The 15,322-nt window shown below is 44.0% G+C and overlaps 1 pseudogene; it reads right to left on the bottom strand.

Annotated features, from left to right (window-relative positions):
• Positions 1-13,510: 13,510 nt before the first annotated feature.
• Positions 13,511-14,855, bottom strand: LOC112994170 (vesicle-associated membrane protein-associated protein B/C-like; annotated as a pseudogene).
• Positions 14,856-15,322: the final 467 nt, after the last annotated feature.

The raw sequence follows: 15,322 nt of genomic DNA, 5'->3' as shown, positions 1-15,322 counted from the left end.
TCATTAGTATTTAGTAAAATTAGTATGATTATTCTTACTCCTCTTTTGGATAGGCCAGACCTGCTCAAAAGCTTCAGTGTTTCCTGCCTCTCTGCTAGAAATGTAGGCAGTTGCTTTGGAAAGAGTGGTACAATAGGCCAGTAAGATCTCAGTTCCAGCTACGCACCTCCCTAAAATCTGTGCTTAGTTTTAGTTCACAGATTCAGAGGATGAGACTTTCCGAGATGGGAAGCAAGAGGAAGCAAGAGGGAATCTAGATCAAGGATGAAATGACCTAAAATACTGAAAATGGGATTAATTCTGCTATCTGTGGAGGTCTGCAGTGTAGGCACCTGTATCTGAGCTCCTTTTCTAGGGTAGGACTGCATTTCTGGAATAGCTCTTTCTTTTTGCTGTCTATAGAACAGACCTGCAAGGCTGAGTTAGACAAACTGTCTACATTTTAAGCATCTGAATTTTGGTGATAGGAATCCCATCTTTGGTGTATACACAGCTACAGAACCTTTGTTAGCAAAAAGGCAATAATGTTCCTTACCTGTACTGAGCTGGTAAATTGGAGCCAACTGTTTAAAAATACATTTAATGGTCATAAGAACTTTTGTCTCATTTCCCTGAAATTTCCATTATTTCAACCATTTCCTGGCAAGTAGTTTATTTTACAGCAATGAAGGACTTGAGATTACCAACCTTCTTAACAGTGAATGGAACCATGATCCTGGAATTGAGCATGGCGTGCTATTATTAGGTACCTTACAACCTAGTTAAAGATGGCAAAGCCATATCTAGGATTAGCTGAGAGGCAAGGAACTTCATCTGACAGCAGCATAATACTTTAGTGGAACATCAGGATCTGATCAAGATGATACTCATGTTTACTTGAGTCAAGGACACCGAACGAACTCCAGTTCATCATGTAGGTGAGATTCATTTAACTTGTCTTCATTGCACAGCTGTGGAGAAGCTTAATTACAGACTAGAAGTTTCTTTCCACTGAGCATGAGGACTGTCCCGATCCAATATCGGGGGGGGGGGTTCGTTACGATCCCAAGGATGAGATTAAGACGCTAAAACCGGTCAAATATCGTACAACCTTTTAACTTTATTTTCCACGGAGTGGGGAGAAAAGGTGGGGGGAGAAGGCGAAGGGGAGGAGAGAGAGAAAGAGAGAGAGAGAAAAGGGGGAGAGAGAAAGAGATATCACCACCCGTGGATCCAGCAGCGTCCCGTTGGTCCTCTTCACCCTGGGTGTAAATTTTAGCGATGCGCGTGCAGTAATTACAACTCGAGCAGGGTCCGACCCTAGGTTCCCGCTGAAAAGTTTGGAATGACACGCGTGCAGTAGTTACAGCTCGAGTTGGGTGCCTCCAAAGAGGGACCCTGAACAAAGAAATCCCTGGGCAATTATAGCTTTTTTCAAATTAAGTTTCCCGCCCCTCACGCGGTAGTTCAGACCAATAGTAATTTTTGGGTCTGGGGTCTCCTGCTCCCTATTGGGTCTCATCATTGTTCCCAGGCAGGCTGCTTTTCTCCCTTATCTTTACTGTTGCGGTTTCTGCTGACAAATGTGTTGATTCCTCGGGTTCTGCCCTTCTTTCTCAGGGCCCTGACAAACAGGTGTTGTTCCAGCAATTAGCACTGCCCCAGCAGTGACAATAGGTGTTATCTTCCAAGGTCCTGACGAGGAGGATATAATCCAGACCCCTCCCCCCCCCAAATTAACACTGTTTCAGCAGTGAGGGGAGGCTTTGTTTCCCAGGGTCCTGGCGCCCAAGCAGGCCTTATTTCAAAGCCTTGACATCCTCCCTCCTGGAGTGTGACGCATAGGAATGCAAACTGCTTGTAACTCCCTTATCTTTCCAGTCTGCACCAGCTCTGGGGCCCCTTCTCACTGAACTAGGGAGTGCGGCTAAGCAAGTTTTATAAAAGTTGTGTTAGGCGGCAGTAATTTGCAGTCCAGGTCCCAAAGTCTCTGTCCGATCGTGGTCCGGTTCAGTGCAGGCTCCGTGTGTCCCGAATGGTCGCAGGGAGACCATTTCAGGGGTCGCAGCAGCTCAGTCCTGTTTCCGCTGGGAACAGATGGCTTGTTTGGGGTTTTGATTTGCTTGCACCTTATGTACCAAGAAATGTTTAAGGCAAAAGTTCACTCATCTGTCCGCCACAAGGACTAAATAGAAATTAGTTGTGTTTGTCTTGTTTGAGATCTGCTCCAAAGGCTGATCCCTCTTCTCTTTGGTGACCTCATGGCTGCATTGCTCGTGGAACATAACCATTTGCAGACTACAGTGCTCTTGGAGCAATTCATGCCTCCCTTTGCCTTTACCTCCATGCCTGCTGTGACCGCAAGGCGGGCAAGAGAGGGTCAGATACCAGCAGAGGACACTAAAGGTTCATAAGGGGTTAAACAGGACAGATTTAATAAAGGACTTACACTACAAACTGCATGGGGAGCCCCAGGAACCATGAGGTGAGGTTGACGATGGAAGGCTGCTGGAGGCATGGGTTGGACGCACGGATCGGACATCAGGCAGATCTCATGGGTCAGACGCACGGGCAGGACTCCACTCATTGTTCATAAGGGCCCCTTAAATCTACTAAAACTATTTCCTTATCTCAGCTGTGCTAACCTTGAGAAACTACTGTCCGAGAAGCAGCTAGACATGGTTGACAAAATGAAATATGCATGCCTGTCTCTGATGGGAATTTGGTCAGTGTGTAGTTTCACATGCTGGGCCTGTTAACATGTACTCTGCCAGTCACTGACTCCTTGCCAGGTCTTCCGCAGGTGTTCTCACTACACCTGCTCACCCTAAATCCCTCAGATTTCCTATCCAAGTTGTGCATAACACTTGCCTTCCCCACTCATCCACATTACCACCCCAGTTCTCATCACACAGCTTTTTACTGGGTTTGTTTATGGAACTTCAGTATTTGGGGAAGGATATGGGACTGTGATAAGCTCATATAGACACAATATGTCTAGCACTGTGATGTAGACACTTAGCTCTGAAGAGGCGAGAAATACTCAGGGATGGTGCTGGGGCTTGCTCTTGAACTGAAAGGCAATGAGATTGCTAGTATCCTGATATTAAGAGTAGAAGTCCCTTAGAAGGGAGGAGGTTTGTAATGAAGATTTCTTTCCTGATCAGCAGGACGTGTAAATTTGGGGAGTGGCATTTTGGCACCTCAGAGATCCTTGTCTCTGCTGTCTTGCTTCTGAGCTCTCAGAGGGAGGGGTAGGAACACTCTTCAGGTTGGAACAAAAATGAGGAAAAACTTCTCTGGCTCAAAGTAATACAGTGGCCAATCAGATCATCCCCTTTGTCCCACTTGTCTCACCTCAGGAAAAAAAAAGAAAAGAAGAAAAATACAAGAGCTATGGCCTTATCCTTACAGTACATTTTCAGCAAATATGATACCTATGTACCACGTTGTCCTTATTTTGTCTATTTGAAACATAATTCAATGTTACTAGTGTGTATTAGGAAACATGTGATGTTTAGCCATTAAATTTGGGCATTTAGAGCCTCTCAGGCATGAAAACACACTAAGAAAGGTTTTTCTGTATTATTATGGCAATAGTAAAGGTGATAGCAATATCACGTATCTTTAGACATCCAAGTCTAGATGTCTAACATCTGAAGTGGTTTCCTAGATTCCTTTTACATGCTTGGAAAAGAAATAGACAGTTCTAGGGAGTACTTATTTTATCTGAGGAATGGTCCTTTTCCTCTATTTTAGAGGACTCTATTAGGATGAAATGAAATAAATCCTGGAATTGTGCAGTCCTCTTTTTTATCTTCAGTAGATACCAATTTGTACCTTTGGACCATGTATATCCTGCAAAACTATGTCCCCTAGACATTTAGTGGTAAAATATGTCCAGTCTTACTGAGGTACTGGAACAGATGTTTTATTGTGACATGAGATGAATTTCTGTATCCTGTAATTAAATGGCCTGCCAGCCTGACCTGCTTTTCCAAGACCTGAATCTCTTTCTTACCTCTGAGGCATAATTGTTGGTGAAATTTGGAAATGGATATATGCTTACACTAGTCAGCAGTGTATAAAGGCAAGTAAGGGATTACCTCAGATTAGAAGAGGAGATTAGCTCAGATTTAGAGTTCCAGCTTTTACCCCTTAATTAGGGGTAATGGAATCCCACAGCTAAGTTAGTTTTATAGTCAGTTGCTTGAAATAGGCACTTACAGACTGTGAACACCTCCCCCATATCAAAGGTTTAGGACTATTTGGAAGAAACCTCCCGTGAAGACACTTACATCTTTCTTCTGTTTGTACGTGAAGTCTCCACAGATAACCAGCTAAGATGAACAGAAGTTCCCCCTGTTGTGCTTAATATGGAACTTTTCAAATGTTGAAAAATATCTGAGACAGAAGGTGTTTGATTACTTAATGAATCACAATTAGTGAAAGAGTCACCTATGTGGAATGTGAGAACATCTACTTTAGTAAGATTATCTGGTCAATGCCTTTTTCAGTTCAAAGCGAGTCATAAGTAACACGGAAAATGATAACACACAAACAAAACACAGAGGCACAAATCTGATAGACAAGAGATAATGGATACAGTGACAAAGGCCAGAAGTTTCCAGTCACTAATTGCTAGGCCATTAGGAAGCTACAGGCATAGCTTTGGAGATAGCCAACCTGGATTTTATAACTGATAAGAAGGGTGGAAACAAGATGGACATGGGGATTTCGGATATTCAAGGCGTGCCTGTAGGACTCTACAAAACTTACTAAGGAATATTTGGGAAAGGGGTGGGGAGGAAGAAAGAGGGGGAATTGAGAGGAGGGGTAGAAAAGGGGATGGTCGCATGTAAGTAGTGGCCATTCAGTATGCCTGTCTGACTGAGCCCTGCACCTGATTGCTGCAGGCTATCCCATCTTCTTATTACATCCTTTCTTCACTAGCTTTCCATGTAATCTCACTTTCTACCCCATGTGTGAGTGATGTAAGGTCTAGGTGCCAGCAACTGGGGCAATAAGAGTGAGTAAATTTGGGGCCAGCAACTGGAGTCAGACCTCAAATGATAAAGGCTCCTATGTCTGTGGTGCCAGCCTCTGGAGCAAGAGAGGGTCCTAGTGTCAGTCACTGGATCAGGAACATGGATCATCGGATGCATGTACCGGGGTGCCAGCTACTGGGGAGCAGGGTGGTGAGTGGAGTGAGGGTGTCTGTGTCAGCGCCTGGATCAGGGACCATGGGTCATAGGGCCTGTGTGTCTGGGCAACACTTGCTGGGGGAGAAAGGATGGAGTGCTTGTATTTTTCCCTAGCTTGGTGTGTGCATGGGTGTGTGTGAGTGTAATTCAGTAGCAAACTTCAGGCTGGACTAGCTGGTGAGTGGGAGGCACATGTAGCAGTAAGGGGGACCAGGATCCAGGCAGGGTTGTCAGCTGGACAGAAGGGCTGTGCTGATATTTGAGGGATCCGCAAATGTGCATGTGCCTGTGAACTAGAGAGTGAGGGCATATGTGCTTTCACTAGTGAACTTCAGCCTTTACTAGCTAGAGAAGAGGAAGGGGACTTGGCTACCTCTGCTTAAGTTTATGTGAGTTCTGGTAGTTTTATATATAGGTGTTGTTGAAGGCAGAGCCTCGTCTGTAGTAGTCTGTGTAACTGGCCATGTCAGTGTCCTGTGTGCGTGTGTTTTTCTGTGTTTGTGTGTGTGTGTGTGTGTGTGTGTGTGCGTGCGTGTCTGGGATATGTGCTCTGCCTTGCTGCTGCTTGAACCTGCAGATGAGACAGCAGCAGCAGAATCCATCAGCCTGGCACAGAGAGACCCCTGGATCTCCAAGAACACCAAGCTAGGCTTCAGTGGTGGGACAGCAGGGATCCGCAGGTACTGGAGCCTGCCAGAGGTTGTGGCCCATATAACATCCCTTAACAACTTCAAAGAAAAAAAAATAGCAACAACTTCTGCATCTATACTCAGGGGAGCTCAAGAGCTACCAGAGGTCCTCTCACAGAACAAATTGTTCAGCCCTGAATCAGGGGGAGGGATCCCTGACATTCTTTAAATAGGATCAGGTATTGCAAGTTAGAAGTCCACCCTATCATTTTTCTCTCAAAGACCTTTGTGTGTGTGCCTGTGTGTGAGATATATATGTCAGTTAATTGTTAATTCCTTGTAGTCAACAGAGGGGGAAAGAAGAATTACTATGGATACATTAATCTAATCCTAATGGAGATATTTTTAAAATAAACCAGAAAAATCACACAAATACCTATTTCACTGACTATGAATTAACTCAAAATTGACTAGCTTTGAGGTAGATTGCTGCACTATAAATTTGGGAAACAAAGGCAAATGTATTGGGAGAATTTTTTTAGTAAATAATAAACTTTATATTACTCATTTTATGTTAGCAAAACCTAGTTCAATGTGGCAACTGCTTACTCCTCTGTTTCTCCACCAAAATGATATGAAAATTAGCAAAGTTTTTTATTGCAACTTCTTAAAAATACATATTTAGGGTGCATATTTTAAAAATTAACCACTACTTACTGAAAGGCTGTTTCTTACATAAAAATGATCTATTTAAAAAGTGAAATATAATTGGAAAATATTTTAGTAGTGTTAAGGTATAAAAATGAAAACATTAATATTGACATCAAGAAATTCCTTGTGTTAAACCAAAATATCGTTTCTCTATTCTTTTGTTTTATTCTATGCTATTGTTCAAAATCTGTTTTAGTTGGGCTGAAAATTCCTTCCCCCCCACCCCAGTTGGGGCTTTCTGATCCACCAGGTGGAATAAAACCTCACTATTTGCACATCTCTAGTCAAAGAGCAGTAGTCTCATGAAACACCATGTAACCTACTTACAGCCAACCTCAAATGGCTGTATAAAAGTAATATGCAAAGTGATGTAAATCATAAGTACATTGATGTCAGATGTGGTACCTCAGTGTATAAATGATGCAAGAAATAACAGCAAAAGACTGCTTGAATTAATTTTGAATATTTTTCATTGAACTTCAGTAGCCTTCATGGCCAGCACTCCTCATCCACAGAGAAGCATGTCAGAGGTGCTCAATGGGAAAGTTAAGTAGGTCAGTTAAAAAGCAGAGGTTCAGCCTTCCACCTATTTCACAGGCAAGGCCATAGGCAAAAAGTGGATTGAATTCCTTAGGTTGTAAATATATTACCTATCTTTGCTGAGCTTTAATACTGACTTAAGCTAGCTTTCAGCCTCAGCCAGTTTCTGACTTCTAGTAGGAAAATCCATTGGCTCCCTCAAGACCATAGTCAGTGCCTAAGTCAGCTTCTGGACAAATTAGATTCTTTATTTTCTTCCAAGTCCTCATCCCTGGTACATTATTTTGGCTCAAAAAGTGATTCTACTCACCCCTAAATAGTGATGTAAGAATGACAAGAAGTGTTTTTATCTCGTCTGTTGAGTATATATGGAGCCAGGGAGATAGTCCTACCATACTTATCCCATGTTGGAGTCTGCAGTTTGGGGGGAATGAAACTGATCCTTAGTCTTCTAAGACTCTATCAGGTTTCTAGAGACAGATTAGGCTGAGACTACTATTTAACCTGAAGTCCTTCTTGGGAGCTGTTACATGTTGAACCAGCATGAAGTTGTCCCTCTGACTCCTAACCAGTGACTTGTATAGTGTTATTTATACACCCTTGACCCTATAAAATATTTCTTGACTGATACATCATAGGCTTACATTTGCTTCCTCTCCTAAAGTTTTTGTCTTTTGATTTTATCAATTAACACTTCCTTTCTTTTCTAGCAGAGTCTTGGCAAAAAAGCTTAAGCAAAATCAAACTGTGGTGACAGAGTTTATTTTATAGTGTTTTTATTTATTTTTCTGATTACACTATCTGAGAATGTGCTTTTTCTGTTAGTGATAAAAGCTGATCCTCTACTTCACTCCTCCATGTGTTTTTTTCTGGGTGCTCTATTCTTTGTTGACATTTGTTACTCAGTAGTGACTGCTGCTGAGATGCTGGAGAACTTGTTACCAGAGGAGAAAATGATTTCTCCCAATGGCTGCATGGCACAAGTATTCTTTTTCTTTCTGTCAGTTTGTGCAGAGGTTTTTTATGTGCTTAGCAATGGCTTATGACCACTATATTGCTATATGCAAGCCTTTATACTACAGAAGGCTGATGAATAAATCTGTATTCAGCTAGTAGCCAGGGCATAGACAGTGGGATTTTATCTGCCATAATAAATACCCTTCCTCTTTTCAACTTAGATTTCTGTGGACCCAATAAAATCAGTCATTTCTGCTGTGAGCTTCCATTGCTGCGGGACTTATCCTGCTCTGAAATCTTAATAAATGAGGTGATTCTTCTAATCTCTGATTTCATCTTTCGGTTGAGTTCATTCTCATTCTGATCCCTTATGTCTGCATTAACTCCACCATTCTGAGGATGTGCTCCACAGATGGCAAACAGAAAGCTTTTTCCACTTGCAGGTCCCATCTCATTGTGGTTGAATTTACATATACAGCACGTTTTCTTTGGTACATGAAACCAATCTCAAATATTTTAGGGCACTTTGATAGACTGGTATCAACGCAATATAGCATGTTAACACATCAATGTTAAATCCAGTTATTTATACTCTGAAAGACAACATGATCAAATAGAGTCTGGTGAAAATGACAAAGACAGCCTTGGTTTTCAATTCATGCAAAAACATATTATTAATATGCATAATAAGGAACACTTCAGCTATGGAACTATCAGCATAGTAAGTTCTTGTAACACAAATGAGATTATATATTTGGTACCCAAATTATTCCATTTGATTTTAAATTAAAGCCTAACTAAGCCTAAATTAACTAAGCCTAACTAACTAACTAAGCCTAAATTAGAGCCTGTTCATGCTGAACAGCAGAAGAGTCAAAGAATAAACAGTAAGTTGAATCTAGATACCCCCAAAGGTATTATTTTTCCGCTATTGATTTCACAGGAGGCATAATTTTGTTAAAGGGTTCAGAAAAATCCATTTGTGCTTGTCAGTTTGATGCTTTTTATTGGTAAGAGCAGAAACTAATGGTAACTAATTTAGACATATGTAACTCATAAATTAGTTTTTTATCCTCCCTGATGCAATAAGAACAGGATTGCATTGAATATCTCTCCATCTGTGTTCACTAAGTGGCAACCATCTCCTTCCAGCCTTCTCTTCTCAGGGCTGCCCCTCCTTCCCGCTAGTGAATTTGGAGAGAACTTTCAGACATCTCTGCTGATGCCCTCCTTTTTTTGGGAGTTGCTTTTAGGCTAAGGTTCTGCCCTTGGGTGTAGCCTGATCTAAAGATTCACTGAAGAGTCTGTGCCTGGCCATTATAATATAAACAAAACTTACAGAAACAGATGGCTAAGCCAGTGTGTGGATGATAATTTTGGAATGAGTATTATAATCCACCCACTGGCTTTGCCATCTGTGTTCCTGTAAATTTTGCTTAGGACAATGAGTAAATTAAATAGTCACTGTAGGGTGAGATGTATAGGGTAAAAAGAAGTTTCAATCGGTGGTAAAAAAAATTGCTAGCCTCATAATAATACTCAGTGTTGCCATGGTATAAGTGGTAGAGAGAGCAGGCATTTTTTAGAATTTGCCATTTGGATTAGTCATAAGGGATTACAATTAAGAAATCATTAAGGAATTCTGGCTTCTAAGCAGCAACCCTATCCTTTTTTTTTTTTTTTTTTTTTCTCTCTTCTTTCCCATGTTTTCTTCTCTCCACAGAAATCAATGACACAGATGTCCCTCCTGGAATGGCATGTACCAGCTACTGGAGTAGGCCTGCAGGTCTTGGGGGCTTGTATGTCAAGCAGTCAGCAACTGGGGCCCCAAGGATGCAGGGAGCAGCTCCATTGTAGACTGAGTATCTAAGCTCAGTGTATGGAAAAATACAGAAGAATGTTGAGGAGACAGGCGATGCAAGCTAGCCAGACCATTCTGTGGGAAAAGGAGCATCAACAGGGCATGTTGACCCATAGTCATGTAGCTGAGCCTGTGCCAGTGTGGCGCTGCACCTGGGCTTTGAATCGAGAATAACAATGAGCTCAACATGCTTACTGCGCATGTGTATGGTACATAAAACTTCATCTAGTGCCCCCCCCCGGTGTTCCTCACCCTGGACCGACGCTCAGCAGTGCCACGGATCCCCCGCTCCGTTATTGCCTCGATCAGGAAAATGCCAGGGAACCCCTGTTCAGACGCAGAGGTAATAAATTCTCCATATCGACCATCGTATGCCTTGTGTTTGTGTGTCCGTCCCTGCTGGGAGTCCAGGTGGTGCCCCCACCTCACCCTTACACTTGGCATGGTTGGCAGGATACACAAATGACAATGCAGTGGCTGAGGAGAGCGAAGGGGGAGGGCGAGAGTCAAGAAGGGACTGCTCACCTGTGGCTGCCAGGATGGCCCCAGACTGAGCGGTGGGCACCAGTAGCTGCATTGCTTGCCACTCTGGCAGTCCCTGAGGACTGGCCAGAGTTGGCACAGGGGGAAAATGTTACCCTGAAGGCGCTTGAATCTGCTTTACAGATTATGCCCTTCCACGCCGCTTCAGAAGCAGATCGGAAGCTAGCCGGACGATTAGGGTAGGCACTGTTGACGGGCATTTGAGCCTTAGATTACGAGGTATCGTCTTTACAGCAACGAGTAAAAGATCTGGAGAAGGAGATTGGAGATTTGCATGATGCGAAGGCGGTAGCGCAGGAGTTGATTACGACCCAAACTGAAAAGAGTCAGGAATTAACCCATAGGGTAGAGCGATTAGCTTTTCAAGTGGCTAATAAATGCCATGAGCGCTATGGTAAAGCCCCGGCCACAGTTGTCCAGGTGAGAGCAGTAATACCTAGACACCCCTGGGACCCAGAGGAGTGGGATGGCAATATTTGGAGTACTTCATCTGACTCAGAGGTTGAATTTGGATTAGAAGGAGCACCAGCTACTCCCCAGGTCTGACCTCTTGTGCAGTTGAAGGGGGAGAGGCAAGTAGATGGGAATACAGCGGAGCAATCCAGGATGTATATATACCCTGAAGGAACTGCATGAATTTTTAACTGCTTTCCAGCAGCAGCCTGGGGAGTCTTTGTTAGCCTGGTTAGTGAGAGCATGGGATGCAGGTGCCAGACCGCTTACTCTCATAAGAGAGGAGCTGAATTTAGTGAGCCCCTTATCAATCAATGCTCAAATACAGTAGTATCTTACCCAATTAACTTCTGCACGGGATGGGGCAGGAAATGTTATTGTAGCTCCAACATATCAATAGTTGTTACTTGTCCACCGGTGAGTTAGCTGCTACAGTGGGAGCGTGGCATACTTTTGAGGAAGAGATCAACATGTTGCAGCAGCTAGGAGTAGCAATGGTATTAGCAGATGGAGACAGACCAGATGGTGTGGAAATAACGCAGCAGATGAAACCCCAATTATTAAGGGGGTGGGCTGCAAACCCTGAGAAAGTACGGGGCCGGACATCACTGTGCAATTCTTAGGGATAGTCTGGAGGTGGCAGATGAAAGCTATCCCTGAGAAAATGTGCAATACCATTCAGCAATACCCTGTTGCCACTGCTGTAAAACAACTACAAGCTTCTGGGGCCTTTTGGGGTTCTGGCAGACCTTTCTACCCCACTTAGCATATTTAATGCAGCCACTACAGAGTTTGACTTAAAAAAGTAGCCAGTGTCAATGCACTGAGGAGCAGCAGCAAGCCTTTGACCTATGCAAGGAGGCGGTGGGCCAACATTCCGAGCTAGTCACTCTATATGAGGGATAACCTTTTGAGATGGAGGTAATGGTTATGGGGGATACTATGTCTTGGGGGTTGTGGCAGCAATGTGCCCACACAAGATGGGAACCTATAGGTTTCTGGTCCTGTTCCCTGCAAGGGCCCACAGCAAGTTATACACCTCTGGAAAAATAGCTTTTGGCTGTGGAGTGGGCTTTGCAGGATATCGAATGAGTCACAGGACCTGGCTCAGTGACTGTACACACCCCCATTCAGGCATGGATGATGGATGATATAGTCAGGGCCCATGTGGGAATGGCCCAAGCTGCAACTCAGTGGAAATGGAAACACTATCTACAAGCCTGGTTTAAGGGGAGGAGAAAGAATATGAGTAACCCACATGCGACCTTGTTCGGGGAAGCACATTTTGAGCACACGCCTTTATTGTCTGAGCCAGAGGCCCCCCCCCCCCGCCTTTGCACCCCCAATAGAGCCATCGTCTGTCCAAGAGGCCCGTCCTTTTGAGATGTTATCTCCTGAGCAAGTACAAGCCAAATTGAGCCTAGCAGTCCCTGCTTGGATATCTGTATTGGCAGGGGGGGATTGCCTCCTGCATACTCACCTCTGGGCAGGTAGAATTCTATACATCTGAGCAACTTATGATTGCTGAATGAAGAGTTATAAGTGTACTTTTAAAACTTGACTGCCCGTCACAGTGTATATGGCTGTTTACACCTTTGATACCTGTTCAAATAGCCCCACTCTTATTGACCTCTTCTCAAGATTTATCTTTCCAGGTATCCGTATCCACACCAGTGGATTCTGATCCACAGTGCTGGAGTGCCCCAAGTTCAGCAAACACCCTCAATACACTCTTCAGCCAGTGTGTGGATACTAACTCCTCAAAAGGAAAAACAACCTGGCACTGTTTTAGCAGATGGTCCAGGAGCTGCTGCTCTAGTTCCTTCTGATGGTGATATCATGACTTTCTCTCTCTCCATCAACAGGTTATCACGCCGGCATCTGTAAGTTGCTGTTGGAATGTTGCCTCTCGCTTACCACAACAGATGCCATTGATCTACAAGACCATCCAGCTTCCCATGTAACTACCTGGATTTGGCTCGCACAAAGATCAGCTAACCTCTCTGCTTTCTGTATTGCAGGAGGACGATCAGTGGATGATGTCTTAACTACGTGTTACACAGGTGCACCAGCTTCACTCATGGTATTATAGAGTTACACTTTCCTAAAAAATGTTGACATTTCTGTTACTCCCATGAATTTCTACGATTTGGATATTGTTTCCCAAAAGCTGACACCTTGGACTTACTCTTTTCATATAGGTAACATATCTAAAGCAGATACTTGCTTTCACTTTGTAAATGCTGCTTCTGTTCTACAGAATGTAACCAATAAACAGTCAATTTGTAATGAAACTGTGGCGGATTGATTCATGGACTCCGATGTGCTGGATCAGAATCAACTTTATTCAAGCAAGCAAGCCCTTTATATATGCTCTAGCCCCGGTCAGTAATTTTCCACACTGATCTATCGTCTATCCACTCCCCTTGTAAGGGCCACGTTGTACTTTCCCGAAGGTCATGTTCCCATCATCACACCTCCTCATTCCCCGTACTGGGGCTATTCCCCCTTTTTTGTTTTTCAAGCATATCTTTTAGAGTACGATGGGTACGTTCCACTACTGCCTGGCCAGTTGGGGAATAGGGAATTCCAGTCACATGAGTGACCCCCCAGGTTTGAAGAAATGCCCGCGTTCACTGTGCAGTGTACACGGGACCATTGTCAGTTTTAATTTGAGTGGGAACCCCCATTATGGTGAAACAGGCCAGCCAGTGATGACATACATCGTGGCTTTTTTCCCCAACATGGGCAGTAGTGACAACGTAATGGGAAAAGGTATCTACAGAGACATGGACATATTTCAATCTTCTGAAAAAGGGATAATGGGTAACGTCTGTCTGCCAGACATTGCAGGGTTGCAGGCCTCGACGGTTGGTCTCTAAGTAGAGTGGTAATGGGGATACATTTTGGCAATCGGGGCAACTTTGAATAATGTTTTGGGCTTGGTCCCTTGTGATATGATAAGTTTTTGTAGTGCTTTTGCATTTTGGTGAAAAAAAAAAGAAATCATGGGGCAATTTAGCCTGCTGACAGGTGTTAGCTGTCAGCACAGCTGCCATAAAATGGTTAGCAACGCAATTGCCTTGGGCAATCGGCCCAGGTAGAGTGGTGTGAGAGCGAACACATAAAACAAAATAGTCATGCTCTCTTTGTTCCAACAAAAACAACAGTTGTTCCTTCAGAAGGAGAAACAATTGTTGATTCGTAAGAGTTTTTAAAAGGATCGTTCCAGGTGCTGGATGATGCCCGTAACGTAAAGAGTCAGCAACAACGTTCAAAGGTTGTGCCTTGGACAATGTGAAGGCTCGGACAGCAGCTGCAGAAGCAGATATTGGGTTGTTTGTCTGGGGTGTCTTCCTCATCCAAAGTCCATCTTCTTCCTTAAACTGTTTATTCTCCTCCCGTAACCTCTGAACTTCTACCTGAAGCCTCTTATATTCTTCCATTACTTTCTTAACTTCAACGTCATCCAAAGAGGACCTTATTGATTTAGACATTACAGAAGAATCTGTCTTTGTTGCAGCTGTGGATACAATTTTGTTTATTTCTATGATGTCATGAGGCGTATCATTTTCTTCTGGTAGCTCAAACACACACCTAAGTTTCAAACGCATGCGTTCTTCTGGTTTTGCTTTTTTTCATACTGCTTCCATATCTGAAGTATCAGGTGGAGCAAACATAGACTTTTTTTTATTATTGTTTTTTTTTAAAGCTATAAACTTGTGTTTACTTTACTCATTAGGATCATAGTCAAAAGGCTGTAGCATCACAGAAACATTAATTGATGTTCCTGCATCGATAATTGCACTGTTAGGTCTTACACATATCTATGTGGTGCTGTGGTCTTAACTTTGAAGCACACATTTCTGTCTATAGGATTGCCGAGTTTCAGGTTTGTGGTGACAACATCTGTAAAAGGCCCTTTGAATTTGAGCTTGTGCTGCGGTTCGAGGCTGAGGCCTGCTCCGCTTTCGCCATGTTCCTCCTCCTGCTGCTCAGCGGTGGCGGCACCAGGAGGAGAGATGAAGGGCTGGGCGGGAGGGGAAGGAAGGCAGGAAGGAAAGGAGGGAGGGAAGAAGGAAGGCAGGGGGCGTGCCTGGCCGGTGTAGTCACGCCCTGCTGAGTGGCCCTGGGATGATAGATTCTTCCCAAAAGGCCGGGTCAGTGTGGGGGGGTTGTGGGCAGTCCGCACTCGCGGGTGGACCCGTCTCTTGAGGGGGTGGTGGTTCCGAAGGGGCCGTAACATGGACACAGCAAGGCGTATTAAGAGGCAGATAGAGGTCCGGCTCCTGTTCCGGATCAATCGGCACTGGGTCAAATGAATTGTCTGGGTCGTTTCCTGGGGAGTCCCGTCCACCCACCGCCCCCACCACCGTGTCCCTTGACGGAGATGCTGTGGGGGCTGCGGGTGCTCCCAGTCCCTGTGTTTCCTTCTGGCTATGCTC

Source organism: Dromaius novaehollandiae, chromosome 23 (genome assembly GCF_036370855.1).
Source record: "Dromaius novaehollandiae isolate bDroNov1 chromosome 23, bDroNov1.hap1, whole genome shotgun sequence".
NCBI classification, from domain to species: Eukaryota; Metazoa; Chordata; class Aves; order Casuariiformes; family Dromaiidae; genus Dromaius; species Dromaius novaehollandiae.
Note: the sequence above shows the minus strand (reverse complement) of the source record. Positions and strands in the feature narration are given on the sequence as shown.